General features: G+C 41.0%; 1 protein-coding gene across 1 annotated transcript in view; it reads left to right on the top strand.

The window, feature by feature from the left end:
- Nucleotides 1-15635, top strand: part of LOC126351531 (leucine-rich repeat-containing protein 15-like) — a 269906-nt gene that overhangs the window by 103639 nt on the left and 150632 nt on the right. The window lies entirely within an intron of this gene.

Raw genomic sequence — 15635 nt, forward strand, 5'->3', positions numbered from 1 at the left:
TCTGGGATCCTTACCAAGTGGGGCTGATAGAAGAGATAGAGAAGATCAAAAGAAGAGCTCCACGTTTTGTCACGGGACCGTTCTCGAAACTCTCCAGTGGCAGAGTCTACAAGAGAGCCGTTGTACATCACTGAGAGGTATACTATACACATTTCGAGACAGCTCTTTCCAGGAAGAGTGAAACAAAATATTGCTTCATCCCACATACATCTCGCGAAATGACGACGACGAGAAAATTCGAGAAATTAGAGCTAATACAGAGGTTACCAAAAATCGTTCTTCCCGCGTTCCACTTCTGAGTTGAACAGGGAAAAGGAGATCAGTTCTTGGTACCAGACGTAACCTCCTCTGACCTTACCGGAACATATTTTTCCATTGTGCTCTCTCTTCTTTGAGTTCGGGTGATTGGGCAGTACAGTAGCCGACGAGCGAGATGGCCACTGGCTCGTTGTATACGCTGTCCTCTTTACCGGGTCAGGATGCGCCGTGGGCTGTTGGAGAGGTACGCAGCAGAGGCCGCGAGCGCCATTAAAATTGGACGATCGTTTAACCGAGCGCGCGCACCTGCTGCCGCTAGCCCGCACACCGCGGGCCACGCCCTTATCTGTAAATCACATCTGGGCCGCGCTGCGACGTGAAAACGAGCTGTTAGGGCCCGCCGCTTTCAGCGCGCGCGCCGCCGACTGTGTACCGCCTCTAATAAACTGAAAACGCCCTACCATAAAGGCCCCCTGAATTCTTAAAGCTCCATTTTGTCTGATATGTGCTATGGCCTGGTGCGAGGTCAGTGAAGCTGGCAGCGCAACACTAAAAGTCCACGGCGCTGCTCGGCAATACCCAGCTGAGTGTCATTGAAGTAGCGAGAGGCGGACGGCCTTTCACAAGCTCCTGAGATATTATCTCCGATTGTAAACAAGTCTTTGTAGTAGCAGGGTCGATAGCATTTGACGATGTTGACCGGAATACACTCCTTGAAATTCGGAACGTAGCATGGATAAAATACGGGGAGTGAAAAATTATCTACAGATACCAGTTTGCAGTTATAAGACTCAAAGGACATGAAAAGAAAACAGTCATTGAGAAGGAAGGGACGCAGGATTGTAACCTATCCCCGAAATTAGTCTATAAGTACGTTCAGAAAGCTATGAATTAAGTCAAGGAAGCCGTGAATTAAACCAAGGAGAAATTCGGAAAGGGAACTGAATTTCAGTGGGAATTAATTAAATTTTGATGTTTGCCGATAACATTGTGACTGATCGGAGATGACAAAGGACTTGCAAGATCAGTTGAATCCAATGGGTAATATCTTGAAAAGAGAGTTTAAGATTCACATAAACAACGTTAGAACAAGGCTAATAAGGTATAGTTGAAATAAATAAGTTACAGCTGAAGGGCGTTACACTATGAAATGAGACACTGAAAGAAGTAGACGAGTTTTTCTATTTGAGCAGCAAAATAACCGAGCAGCAAATTAGCCACCGAAAACAAGAGTAAAGATTACAGCACAGACTTCCAATAACAAAATAAAGTTTCCGAAAAAGATAAATGTCTTTCTGCCTAATACTAATTTAAATATTAGGCTGTCTGTTCTGAAAGGGTTTGTCTAGAATGAAGCCATATCCAAAAGTGAAACAGAACAGACAAGCGATACTAAAAGCTTTTGAAATTTGGTGTTACAGAATAATGGTGAAGATTCGATGGGTAGACTGGATAACTACAGAAGCGGTATCGAATCGACTCTGGAAGAAAAGATATCTGTGTCACTACTTGACTAAAAGAGGGGCTCGATTGTTAGGACACATTCTAAGCGTCAAGGAATAGTCTAATTGGTAATGGAGTGAATGTAAACGCTAATTTTTGCTCGTTCAGTGGTGACTTTCCGTACAGCCTCTGAAAGCAAAACTGCGTTAGGCATGTAAACATAACGCATATAAAATGCTGAACCACGGAAGCTTTATTTGGGTGTGAAGACTCTTGTTGTGTAAGTGTCCGCTTGAAGGTCCTATAGTCGCGCGGAGTGGCCGCGGGGTTTGAGGCGCTATGTCACGGATTGCGTGGCCCCTCCAGCTGGAGGTTCGAGTCCTCCCTCAGGCATGGGTGTGTGTGTGTGTTGTTCTTAGTGAGTTTAAGTTTGTTTAAGTAGTGTGTGAGTCTAAGGACCCATGACCTCAGCAGTTTGGTCCCTTAGGAATTCACATACATTTGAACGTTTGAAGTTCCTATAGAATCAATACAAGCAGAGCTTGTTACTTGGTTCCTGCATCGAACATATGCTGAACGCACGCGTTCAAGTTTGTACACAAAGATGAATAACAATACACCCGTGTAAAGAAAGTGAGCTTTTAGCACATTGACTAACGATGCAGGATGAATAGCAAACCATTTGGTGAAAATACCTTCTCCTGCTGGTGAAACTGAACCTGGGAATCCATCGAGATACTTAGAAGCTGTGAAACAACTGTAATCTGAACTGTCAAACCGAATTGGAGAAGTCTACATCTACATGTACATCTACATGGATACTCTGCAAATCACACTCAGATGCCTGGCAGAGGTTTCATCGAACTACTTCCACAATAATAATTCCCTGTTATTCCACCCTCGAATAGCGCGCGGAATAAACGAACACCTAAGTCTATCCGTGCGAGCTTTGATTTCCTTTATTTTACTATGATTATTGTTTCTCCCTGTGTAGTTAAGCGCCAACAAAATATTTTCACATTCGGAGGAGAAAGCTGGTGATTGAAATTTCGTGAGAAGATCCCGCTAAACGAGAAACGCCTATGGCAGGTTGGGTTGTTTTGGGGGAAGAGACCAAACTGCGTGGTCATCGGTCTCATCGGTTTAGGGAAGGACGGGGAAGGAAGTCGGCCGTGCCCTTTCAAAGGAACCATCCCGGCATTTGCCTGGAGAGATTTAGGGAAATCACGGAAAACCTAAATCAGGATGGCCGGACGCGGGATTGTACCGTCGTCCTCCCGAATGCGAGTCCAGTGTGCTAACCACTGTGCCACCTCGCTCGGTGGAAACGCCTTTGTTTTAACGATGTCCACCCCAGATTCTGTATCATTTGCGTGACACTCTCTCCCCAATTTCTCGATAGTACAAAAAGTGCTGTCTTTCTTGAATTTCTCGGTGTACTCCGTTACTTCTATCTGGTAAGAATCCCATGCCGCGCAGCAGTCCTGCGTAAGAGGACAAGCGCAGTGCAGGTAGTCTCTTTGGTACATTTGTTGCATCTTCTAAGTGTTTTGCTGATAAAACGCAGTTTTTGGTTACCTTCCCCACAACATTTTCTGTGTGTTATTTCCAATTTAATTTGTTCGTAATTGTAGTTCCTAGGTGTTCAGTTGAATTCACGGTCTTAAATTTTTATTGATTTATCATGTAACCAACGTTTAACAGATTCCTTTTAGCAGTCAGGTGGATGACCTCACGCTTTTCATTATTTGGGGTCAATTGCCAGTTTTCGCACCCTACATATATCTGATCGTTTTATCGTTGCATGCTAATACACCCACACTGAGGCTACAGTCTATGCGAACCCGTACGTTAGAAAACAAGACAGTTTGCCATTTTGAAATTCTAGGCATTTAATACAAAATCATTAAAACTATGCTTCAAAAATTGATGAAGTACTGAAACATGGAATGAAGCAGAATGCGCAAAGACGGGCAGGCGAGGCTGGAAATGTGCAATAGCTTGAAGACCTGAAATGAGAGAGATCGTCTTTGTGACTCGAATCAACGATGGAAGAGTAATGTGACATAAAAAAGTTTGGTTTTTTCCTCAGATTCCTACAAAAAATATCGTCATTATTTGTTGAATATTTTTTCGACCAGTGAAGCCCTATTCTTTAAAGAATGGAACTGCCGTGTATAAAACGCTTCAAATATCTAATTGCTTTAGTGATGAGTTAATGTGTTAAATAGTTGACGTTACGCATGTATAGCGAGAAAGAGTTTAAGAAAGATTTGAAATTACGTATAAAGTTCGTTGGAAGTCGCTAAGAGCTCTCATTACGAAACACTGGATGAGTATAGTCTGGATAATTTGCGCTACATTTTAAGCAAAAGATAGTTTCTCACACATCTCAATGTTATGACGTCATATCTCCTTAACTATGTGTCGTGTAGTGATATAATTTTGCAGCTACATCAAGTAGTGTATGTGGATACTCTCTGGAATATATGTTGCGAATACTTTTTGATACATGTACGATAAAAGCATTCTACATTGTAAAATTGCTGTTATAACTTTTCAAAATTTGGTAGTTTCCATAGTCTCAAAGTTCATAAGTCTTGTTACCTACAGGAAAATATTAACTTCACAGCTGATGTGTGTAGTGATGATTAAGTTGTTTGCATTGGTAAAATTTTTTGGCATTTTAAATAGTGACAGGACTTTCTTGTGGTTTGTGCTTCTGCTTTGGTCCAGTTTTTGTTTACTTGTCTTGTCACATTAAAAGTTTAATCATTAGTGTTCCCACGAATTTTGCATATCGGTGACATTTTGACCCCAAAATAAACTAAACAAAATAGTCATTACCAATCACAGGAAAAACAAACCCCTTATCATTCCTGTAAAAAACAGAACGTCTAGAAGGTTCCATAATAACCTGCAAGTAGGTTTTAAATTGCAAGACATTTCCAGGGGCTGATGTGGACTCTGACCACAAACTATTGGTTATGACCTGTAGATTAAAACTAAAGAAACTGCAAAAAGGTGGGAATTTTAAGGAGATGGGACCTGGATAAACTAAAAGAACCACAGGTTGCACAGAGTTTCAGGGAGAGCATAAGGGAGCAATTGACAGGAATGGGGGAAAGAAATACTGTAGAAGAAGAATGGGTACCTTTGAGGGATGAAGTAGTGAAGGCAGCAGAGGATCAAGTAGGTAAAAAGACGAAGGCTAATAGAAATCCTTGGGTAACAGAAGAAATATTGAATTTAATTGATGAAAGGAGAAAATATAAAAATGCAGTAAATGAAGCAGCAAAAAGGAATACAGACGTCTCAAAAATGAGATCGACAGGAAGTGCAAAATGTCTAAGCAGAGATGGCTAGAGGACAAATGTAAGGATGTAGAGGCTTATCTCACTAGGGGTAAGATACATACTGCCTACAGGAAAATTAAAGAGACCTTTGGAGATAAAAGAACAACTTGTATGAACATCAAGAGCTCAGATGGAAACCCAGTTCTAAGCAAAGAAGGGAAAGCAGAAAGGTGGAAGGAGTATATAGAGGGTCTATACAAGGGCGATGTACTTGAGGACAATATTATGGAAATGGAAGAGGATGTAGATGAAGATGAAATGGGAGATACGATACTGCGTGAAGAGTTTGACAGAGAACTGAAAGATCTGAGTCGAAACAAGGCCCCCGGAGTGGACAACATTCCATTGGAACTACTGACGGCCTTGGGAGAGCCAGTCATGACAAAACTCTACCATCTGGTGAGATAGATGTATGAGACAGGCGAAATACCATCAGACTTCAAGAAGAATATAATCATTCCAATCCCAAAGAAAGCAGGTGTTGACAGTTGTGAAAATTACCGAACTATCAGTTTAATAAGTCACAGCTGCAAAATACTAACGCTAATTCTTTACCGACGAATGGAAAAACTAGTAGAAGCCGACCTCGGGGAAGATCAGTTTGGATTCCGTAGAAATGTTGGAACACGTGATGCAATACTGTCCCTACAACTTATTTTAGAAGCTAGATTAAGGAAGGGAAACCTACGTTTCTAGCATTTGTAGACTTAGAGAAAGCTTTTGACAATGTTGATTGGAATACTCTCAAGGGGTAAAATACAGGGTGCGAAAGGCTATTTACAATTTGTACAGAAACCAGATGGCAGTTATAAGAGTCGAGGGACATTAAAGGGAAGCAGTGGTTGGGAAGGGAGTGAGACAGGGTTGTAGTCTCTCACCGATGTTATTCAATCTGTATATTGAGCAAGCAGTGAAGGAAACAAAAGAAAAATTCGGAGTAGGTATTAAAATCCATGGAGAAGAAATAAAAATGTTGAGGTTCGCCGATGGCATCGTAATTCTGTCAGAGACAGCAAAGGACTTGGAAGAGCTGTGGAACGGAATGGATAGTGTCTTGAAAGGAGGATATAAGATGAACATCAACAAAAGCAAAACGTGGATAATGGAATGTAGTCGAATAAAGTCGGGTGATGCTGAGGGAATTAGATTAGGAAATGAGACACTTAAAGTAGTAAAGGAGTTTTGGTATTTGGGGAGCAAAATAACTGATGATGGTCGAAGTAGAGAGGATATAAAATGTAGACTGGCAATGGCAAGGAAAGCGTTTCTGAAGAAGAGAAATTTGTTAACATCGAGTATAGATTTAAGTGTCAGGAAGTCATTTCTGAAAGTATTTGTATGGAGTGTAGCTATGTATGGAAGGGAAACATGGACGATAACTAGTTTGGACAAGAAGAGAATAGAAGCTTTCGAAATGTGGTGCTACAGAAGAATGCTGAAGATTAGATGGGTAGATCACATAACTAATGAGGAAGTATTGAATAGGATTGGGGAGAAGAGAAGTTTGTGGCACAACTTGACCAGAAGAAGGGATCGGTTGGTAGGATATGTTCTTAGGCATCAAGGGATCACCAATTTAGTATTAGAGGGCAGCGTGGAGGGTAAAAATCGTAGAGGGAGACCAAGAGATGACTACACTAAGCAGATTCAAAAGGATGTAGGCTGCAGTATGTACTGGGAGATGAAGAAGCTTGCACAAGATAGAGGAGTATGGAGAGCTGCATCAAACCAGTCTCAGGATTGAAGACCACAACAACAACAACTACAGAACGTGACCAAAGCTTCAAAAAACCAGACTGCTTATGTCTGCGGTTATTGCTGCGAAGTTCCTGGGTTATATAACGAAAAGTGGACTTTCCTATAAATCTTTCTCCTCTAACTGATATAAAAACTGCGACAGTGCATTAATTTCCCTCTATTTTGAAATATTTCAAGAATAATGAATTAGAAAAATGTGGATTTAAAATTATATTTTCAGTAAGCTACTTTCATCTATCTCCACACTTTTGGTCATGCGGATCTTTGTTGACGTAACAAAAAGTTATGTATTAATGCTCTGAGGTTCATGGGAAAAGGCGATTTATATGTAGAGTTGAACTAAATCCATCATACTTGGAAAAGCTGGTTACAGCTCGTCAGAAACAGCTACTTTGCTGAGAGGATTGTAAAAATAACGCAGTGCGACAGTGAATATTTGCAGCTGCGAACGCGATAATTCCCATTCGACGTACCAGCTATTAACACATGCTTTAAAGTTTAAAACTAGTGGCTTTTAATGTGTGGCATCATTATTTATGTGTTGAAAAACGAGAATAACGGAAGCAATTGTTTCCTTTAATCCACCAGGGACTCTCGTGCTTTAAACAGTTGTATATGGGCTACATCTGCCAGTGAAGGGTCTGAATCAGTCTGCACTCTGAAGTGATATATTGTTGTTGTGTTACTCATATTCTGCCCTTTCGATTTCGTTAATCACAATATTCAAAGTAATTTAAAGTCAATCTAATAGAATGCTCAGTAATGTATCACAGATAGGTCCCCTTTCCCCAGCAAGGCATCCAAGTCGCCAAAGTGGCGTCCAGGTGAAAGACTTGTACCTGACGGCTGAACATCACTCTTGGAGGACTCCCAGCTTCCATACCTTTCGACTGTTATTAGTGTAAAATGAGCCTCGGTGTTTTTGTGTTAACGGTTAGCGATTGTTGTTCTGTAACGAGAACAATACGAATAGTGATAAATCGCACTTTAGAAATTAGTTATCAGTGAGACTGAAGTGCGTTTCGAGAAAGTTCCGCCTGTCCTTAATTCTCCTTCCTGCTGAAGTTCATATTATCTCATAGTTCACTCAAATAAATGAAAATTACTACATGCTAATGCCTCTCTAAGAGCACCTTTTCTGTCAACAGCCATGTACTCATTTTGAGTGTACTTTTTATCAACAACAGAATGAGTATGAATGGGCTACATCAGTGCCACAAAGTATAAGCTGCCTCATTAGTTTACAAATGTTGAGTTCGTAGCGGCGATCTGTAGTAATTACTGAGGAGAAGAAAAGATTCCCAGCCGAGATCTCTATAAAAAGTTTTATTACAGATAACCGGTTTCGGTAAGTAGGAGAAGAGCTTCTCAGTCGAGATCGCTATAAAAAGTTTTGTTATAGATAACCGGTTACGGTGAAACTAAGTTACCATCTCCAGATCTTCATAAATATTATTACAAACATCTAGTGCCATCTACACACAAAATCTTCCCGTTGAATTTCCAGGTACATAAAACATGAAACAAACGACGCGTTGTCACGTCAAAATTAAAATTACTATGTACATCACAATTCGCCAAAACATCGTTCCTGTAACTTAATACGTCATACCTGCCAGGGTGCCACAACACTGTCAAAAGTTAGGCATGAAGTATTATGTTATGGGAACGATGTTTTGGCCAATTGTGATGTGTGTAGTAATTTTAATTCTGACGTGCCAACGTGTCACTCATTTCATGTTTTATGTACCTGGAAATTCAATGCAAGGTTTTGTGTGTATATGGCACAAGATGTTTGTAATAATCCTTATGAAGTTCTGAGGATGGTAACTTTGATTTAGAATTAAGTTTTTTATAGTGATCTCGTCTAAGAAGTACTTTTTCTCTGAAGTAATAAACTGCTTCGTCAACTCTACTAATAATTTACTAATTTTGTGGTGCTCTGGCCTTTACAACTTTACAGGGCTACGTATGGATCGAGTTCTCATTAAGCTTCACAGTTAGATACACTGTGTTTACCTGCACCAAAAACCATCCAGCACAGTACCTGATTTGCTAATAAAACCTTGCAAGCGACAGTATCACAATGACAACAAGTATTTACAACCAAAACAGAAACCTTCTCCAGTCAGTTCACTTACAGTCAATCGAAACAATATATTACAATTTTAATGGGATTCCAAATGTGTTTTGCACAGAAGATGCATTCATGAATAGTTCCACACTTTAACATAATTCAAATCTAAAGCTGTCCTCAACTAGAAGTTTGTTTTGCAGATTCCTGGGAGGAAAAGAGGAAAGAAAAAACTCTTTTAGCGAGATATTTGGCATCTTGTAGTGCAATTTGTTCAGTTTAGTGTTAGACTTAATAGTAGAAGGTGCTTCACGATAATGTGAGGCAATAAAACTTGATATCTCTAAACACATCTGGCTTACTTATCGCGACATTTCCCAAGCGTGGTATTTGACGAATTGGACTACTTATCTTTTATGTTTTATCGTCTTACAATGCGGGAATGAATAACGGGCCAGCATAATCTTCGCATCAGTTTCCAGATCTACATATTTTCCAATAAAGACGAACTTGTTGTTGATTGTACAAACAAAGGCCTAAACCAAAACTGTATTCTACAACCAGTCACAATTTATGTTGTTAATCTGATACAAGGCGTTTCAGCAATTTGTTCTTAATCTTCGAGTATTTTTGTTCAACATTTTGTCTGCAGCATTTGAGTTGGGGCCCACTTGGATAAAGTTATACAGTATAACGGCAGAACGCATTGTTTTTCATTGATGACGCTCCCGGACTCACATTTCCACTCTCACAACACAAATAAAAGAAATAAAACCTTAAATATTATAATCATTTATGACCGGCTTAAGATTTCTGTTTACTTTTAGTTCTATGTTAATATTCAATCTTCATCTGTTTTGAAAAATCCAAAAGAACTACGGATGTCCCCAGTGTCATTAGAATGTCCCTCACATGGCTTAGGCGCTAATAGCGTTCACATTTTGGACATCCAGTACTGTTAATGTATATGCTCGCGTTTCACGTGATGGTAATTTCATGAAAGATCGCTCTGATTTTCGTTTGCTGGATCATGTCCAAATGTGTTGTTGGCGCTTCGCTCCACGTCAGCTGATACGAACTCGTAAAACAGCCTTATCTGACTTACTTTCATGATGCCAAGTTCACTCGGCGCTAAACCGCTAATATGCAGGTATATGTGTTTGAGATATTGCGGCAACACGGTTTTGGTTAGGAATACCGAAGCAAGACGGAGAGAAGTGTTAAAGCAATGTCGAAGTCGAAACCATGAACGAAGGAATACAACTTCATTTCAGAAGCATGGAGCTTGTGGAGCAAATCATCCCAACATTAAGGTAAATTTACCGGAATAAATACGAATTATAAGGTTATGAATTGTATCCAGTTCCTTCCGAATATGCCTCCAGTTATCAACGCTACCTCATATAATGGGAAAATTTACCGTAATAATTCCAAAATTCATTATTTCATTCGTAGTACCCGGACAGTACTTAATGCCATGCTTATAATTCCAGACAAAATAAAATATTCTTTTGTTATTTATTTATACTTTCTTGTCTAATTTTCTGGCCGTAACAATGGACCAGACAGATCGAATTTATTTTTATTTTGCGTAAATTATTATGAGAATCATTTCAGTGAACTTCCTTTCAACACTGCACCTTGATCTATATATTGCAAACGAAGAAAACGGGCTCTCGTAATAGCATACGTTGCATAATTCTGCACAGTGGACAGTCGCGTTATTCGTTTGTATTACGGCAACGGCGGCAGTTTTTCCCTTCACAGGTTGGTTGAGTCACGTTCTCACAGATAAATTCCTACTGCGTAGTCACGAAATTCTAATGTAGATGCCTATCTAACCAAACTGTTCCTGCCAACTGTTACTCCATGTGAGATTAGTTGATCCCTCTCGAGAGACGGATACGTTTTCAGCATATCCAACGAGAAGTCTAAAGAACGTATTTTTCAAAATAAATATCGTGTATAATATGTTATCATATATAGATACGAAATTTCATCATAGTCCACTTATTACATCATACAGCCAAAGCACAGTAGCTGCCTAAAATTCGTTAAACACCTACTGTCGATGAACTTCAAAATAATGATTTTAGAATGTAAAATATGAAATTTTCTACCAATAATCTGAGCCTACTGGTTATAAGTATTGAGAACTATAGTCAATTGTATAATGATAGCCACCAATATCCAACTTGCAACGTAAGCACATACCAATAGGATGTTTTTAAATATGAAACTGTTCTCCCTAAAAGTGACAAAAAGTCCACCCATAATCATAATAAAAGCTTTACTGCGTTGCATCAGTTCAGATCACAGTTCCGTATTTTTATTGATGATGTTTCTCTGACTGATTAACCATAAATACAGGTACTCTGACTGATTAACCATAAATACAGGTAGCAACATACCCCGAACTACTTCTCTCATTAGAGAGTGGCACTGGACGCTTGTTACAGTTTTATTGATAAGCGTTGATCGTCTCTGTAATTCATCTACATCCACAACACTATTTCACAGTCACTTAAATTGCATATGTTGTCGGGCGCCATGTGATATATGGTGATAAATAGGAATTTTTGCAGGTAAGATCACATTTTGAAATATTTTTATTTTCTCAGTCATCCGTTTCGACAGAATGTAACTGACATCTTCGGATCTTTTGGTTGCACGATTCATGCACAAAAGTATTATTTCCATAAGATCCGCAAATGAAAGTTAGCCTCTGTCGAAATGGTCGTTGAGGAAATGCAGATGTTCCAACATGTGATCTTGGCTGCAAAAATTCATATTTATCACTGCCTGGCAGACGATTCATCGAACCACTTTCACTCTATTTCTCTACCGTCCCACTCTGGAATATCGCGCGGGAAAAAAGACTAACACATCTTTCCGTGCGAGCTCTGATTTCTCTTATTTTATTACAAGGATCACTCCTCCTTCAGCACGTGGGCGCCGACAAAAAATTTTGCGTTCTGTCGAGAAAGTTGAAGATTGACATTTTAGTGGAAAGATCTCGCCGCTGTGAAAATGAGGAGGGGGAGGAGATTAGTGTTTAACGCCCGTCGACAACCAGGTCATTAGAGATGGCGCACAAGCTCGGATCAGGGAAGGATGGAGAAGGAAAGCGGTCAAGCCCTTTTGAAGGAACCATGCCGGCATTTGCTTTAAGGGATTTAGGGAAATCACAAAAGTCTAAAACGGTATGGCCGGGCGCACGTCTGACTCACAGTCCTTCTGAATGCGAGTATGCGAGTACAGTGTGCTAACCACTGACCACTCGGAGCCGCAATGAAAGATGCCGTTCTCACTCAGATATGGTTCAAGGTGCAGATATCGCACAAATCCAGTGACCAACGTGCTCCGCGTACTACTGGAGATTTCTGGCATTCGCATGGAAAACATTTTGCTGGCAGACCAATGCTTGGCAGGACACTTCAAGTGCTTCCGGATGATTCCCAGACACTTGCAAGCAGCGGTGAACATTCCAGACGATGAAACACCATATAAGGGAAAGCAACTGTTGGTCTGTCTCTGAACTGTTCTATTAATCGTGTCAGGACGCGGGCAGAAATTCAAAAGAACAAAAATAGATTTAACAGAACTGACGAAAGATTTAAATTAGGCTAGTTGGGTGCCTTAGTACTAAATAACATCAAACAGCACCTACTCTTCCACACAATGATACATGTTGGGTCGACCACGATCTGTAGTGGTGTGATGACGTGTTCACGACCCAATCGTTGCGCGGTTACGTATAAGCATTCGGCTCTGGGCTTCTAAAACTGCGTCTTCACATCCAACATAGGAGGCGGATCGCATCCAACATTAGGAGAAGGAACTTTAGGGACAGTAATGTATCTTACACCTCGGCTTATACTGCCCAAACAACAAAAATCATGAAGAATATAACTACTGGTCATGAATGTCTCCACTGTGCGAAAATTCTGAAATTGAAAATAATAGCATCGGATCATGTATTTTCGGCCGCGATTGAAATTGGTGCACAGATTTTATTCCTACGTGTTCAAAAGTTGAGTTATATCCTCAGTTAGTTGCGGAGCATTTTTCCACAGGTCGTGAAACGTTAACTTGTGAAATCACTCGCCCTAGCGAGCCTTCATTATTTCGATATAATACAGCAAGACGCGACTAGTGAAAACACTAGACGATTAGAATTAACTGTGAATCCTTATGTGCGTTACATGTGCAACATTCGTCTATTTCATTGCATCAGGGTTAAAGGTATAAGTTATTGCTTCACCGGTTCCTCAGCGCACCATAAAACAAAAATATTCGCAAACTCCTTGTCCGTTGCTGCCTACCGCGTCTGGAACACGCTACACAGCACTTTGCACAAAATTCAATGCATAGTTGCTTTTAAGAAGGACTTGAAGTATTTCCTTTTTCCACCCTCTTAGCGTTGCCTTAAAGATTAACGTACAGGGCCAGTTTTCCCTCAGTCAAACACTAAATACCAAGCGAGGTGGCGCAGTGGTTACACACTGAACTCGCATTCGGGAGGACGACGGTTCAATCCCGGGTACGGCCATCCTGATTTAGGTTTTCCGTGATTTCCCTAAATCACTCCAGGCAAATGCCGGGATGGTTCCTCTGAAAGGGCACGGCTGACTTCCTTCCCCATACTTCCCTAATCCGATGAGACCGATGACCTCGCTGTCTGGACTCCTTCCCCAAACAACCCAACCCAACTCAAACACTAAATCAATTGCTCCCATCTTCTCCTTGTTCTGCTTCTTACTAATAATGTAACGTAAATCTAGAATGCGTGGTTAGATGTAAGAGAGGTCGTAATAACCTACACCATTGCCAAATTAAAAAAAAAAAAAACTTTAGAAACAGCAGAAAATTTCAGTATTTAACCTTGTATACTCAAAACGATGTTCTTGAATTTTGATGCAAATAAAAGGAGGTAGCTTTGGTGCTCTCTGTGTGGTCTGTGAGAACATATGTCCGCGGCGAGACGGCACGCAGCGCGGTCCAGCTTCCTGCTGTGAGTTGGCAAGCAACCGTGCGAGAATTTGTGCGCAGCACAGCGTACCGCTAATGTAACTTTTTTGGGCGCTCTCGTCGGAGGCGGAAACTACAGCAGTGCGCCGTCCGGCGCCCGGCGCTGGCCTCGGAATTAACATCATAAGGACCGACGAATGGCCGGAACGCCCCGAGCGCGCCGTTAGTTAGGCCCTGCAATTAACGCCACGAGCGCGTACCTGCCCTGAATCAAAGACGCGCGCAACAACGTCGCAAAGTACCACGCGCGGGAACCGGTATGTTTCCGTCCCACCACTAGCGTCATGCCGGGCGAGAACCTCCGAATTCGCAATTGTTAACGTAAATTACTGCTAAATTTTAAAAATAATGGCATCTGGCAATTTCAATAGATCTACCTTTAATCCTTTGAGTCCCGACAATATGAATAAACACAATTTTGAAATTTTTCACAAAATTTACCTTTATTGTCATCGTAAGCAACGAATACAGGAAGAAATTGTCAAAAAGTAAAAAACGGATTTTTTTTTATGTTGTTTCACTTTGGAACCACTGCGACATACACTGTGGTGACAGAAGTCATAGGATAACGATATTCACATAAGCAGATGGCACTAGTATCGCATACAGAAGGTATAAAAAGGCAGTACATTAGCGGAGCTGTCATTTGTAGTTAGGTGATTCATGTGAAAAGGTTTCCGACGTGGCTATGGCCGCACGGCAGGTATTAACAGACTTGGAACGGGGAATGGTAGTTGAAGTTAGACATATTGGACATTCCGTTAGGAAATTCAATATTACGATCTCCACAGTGTCAAAGGTATTCCCGAAAATACCAAATTTCGGGCATTACCTCTAACCACAAACAGCAAGTTGGCCAACAGTCTTCACTTAACGACCGAGAACAGGGCGTTTGTGCAGAGTTGTCAGTGCTAACAGACAAGCAACACTACGTGAAATAACCGCAGAAATCAATGTAGGGCGTACGACGAACTTATCCATTAGGACAGTGCGGTGAAATTTGCTTTAATGGGCTACGGCAGCAGATGACCGACGCGAATACCTCTGCTATACAATACGACACCGCCTGCAGCGCCTCTCCTGTGATCGAGATTATACCGATTGGATTTAAGACGACTGGAAAACCGTGGCCTGGTCAAATGAGTCCAGATTTCAGTTGGTAAGAGTTGATGGACAAGGCACTGTGCAAGCTCGTGGTGGCAACTTAATGGTGTGAGTTGTGTTTACATGGAACATTGAATGAGAATGATTGTATTAGGCTCTTTGGAGAACATTTTCATCCATTCGTGGACTTCATATTCCCAAACAACGATAGGACTTTTATGAATTACAATGCACCTTGTCATCGGGCCACAGTTGTTTGCGATTAGTTTGAAGACCATTCTGGACTATTCGAGCACAATTGTGGGACATAATTGAGAGGTTCAAAAAATGGTTCAAATGGCTCTGAGCACTATGGGACTTAACATCTCTGGTCATCAGTCCCCTAGAACTTAGAACTACTTAAACCTAACTAACCTAAGGACATCACACAACACCCAATCATCACGAGGCAGAGAAAATCCCTGACCCCGCCGGGAATCGAACCCGGGAACTCGGGCATGGGAAGCGAGAACACTACCACACGACCACGAGCTGCGGACAATTGAGAGGTCATTTCTTGCATAAATGCACAAAATACTGCATCGGCAACCCCTTGGCAATTATGGACGGGT

The sequence above is a fragment of the Schistocerca gregaria genome, chromosome 1, assembly GCF_023897955.1.
Source record: "Schistocerca gregaria isolate iqSchGreg1 chromosome 1, iqSchGreg1.2, whole genome shotgun sequence".
Lineage (NCBI taxonomy): Eukaryota > Metazoa > Arthropoda > Insecta > Orthoptera > Acrididae > Schistocerca > Schistocerca gregaria.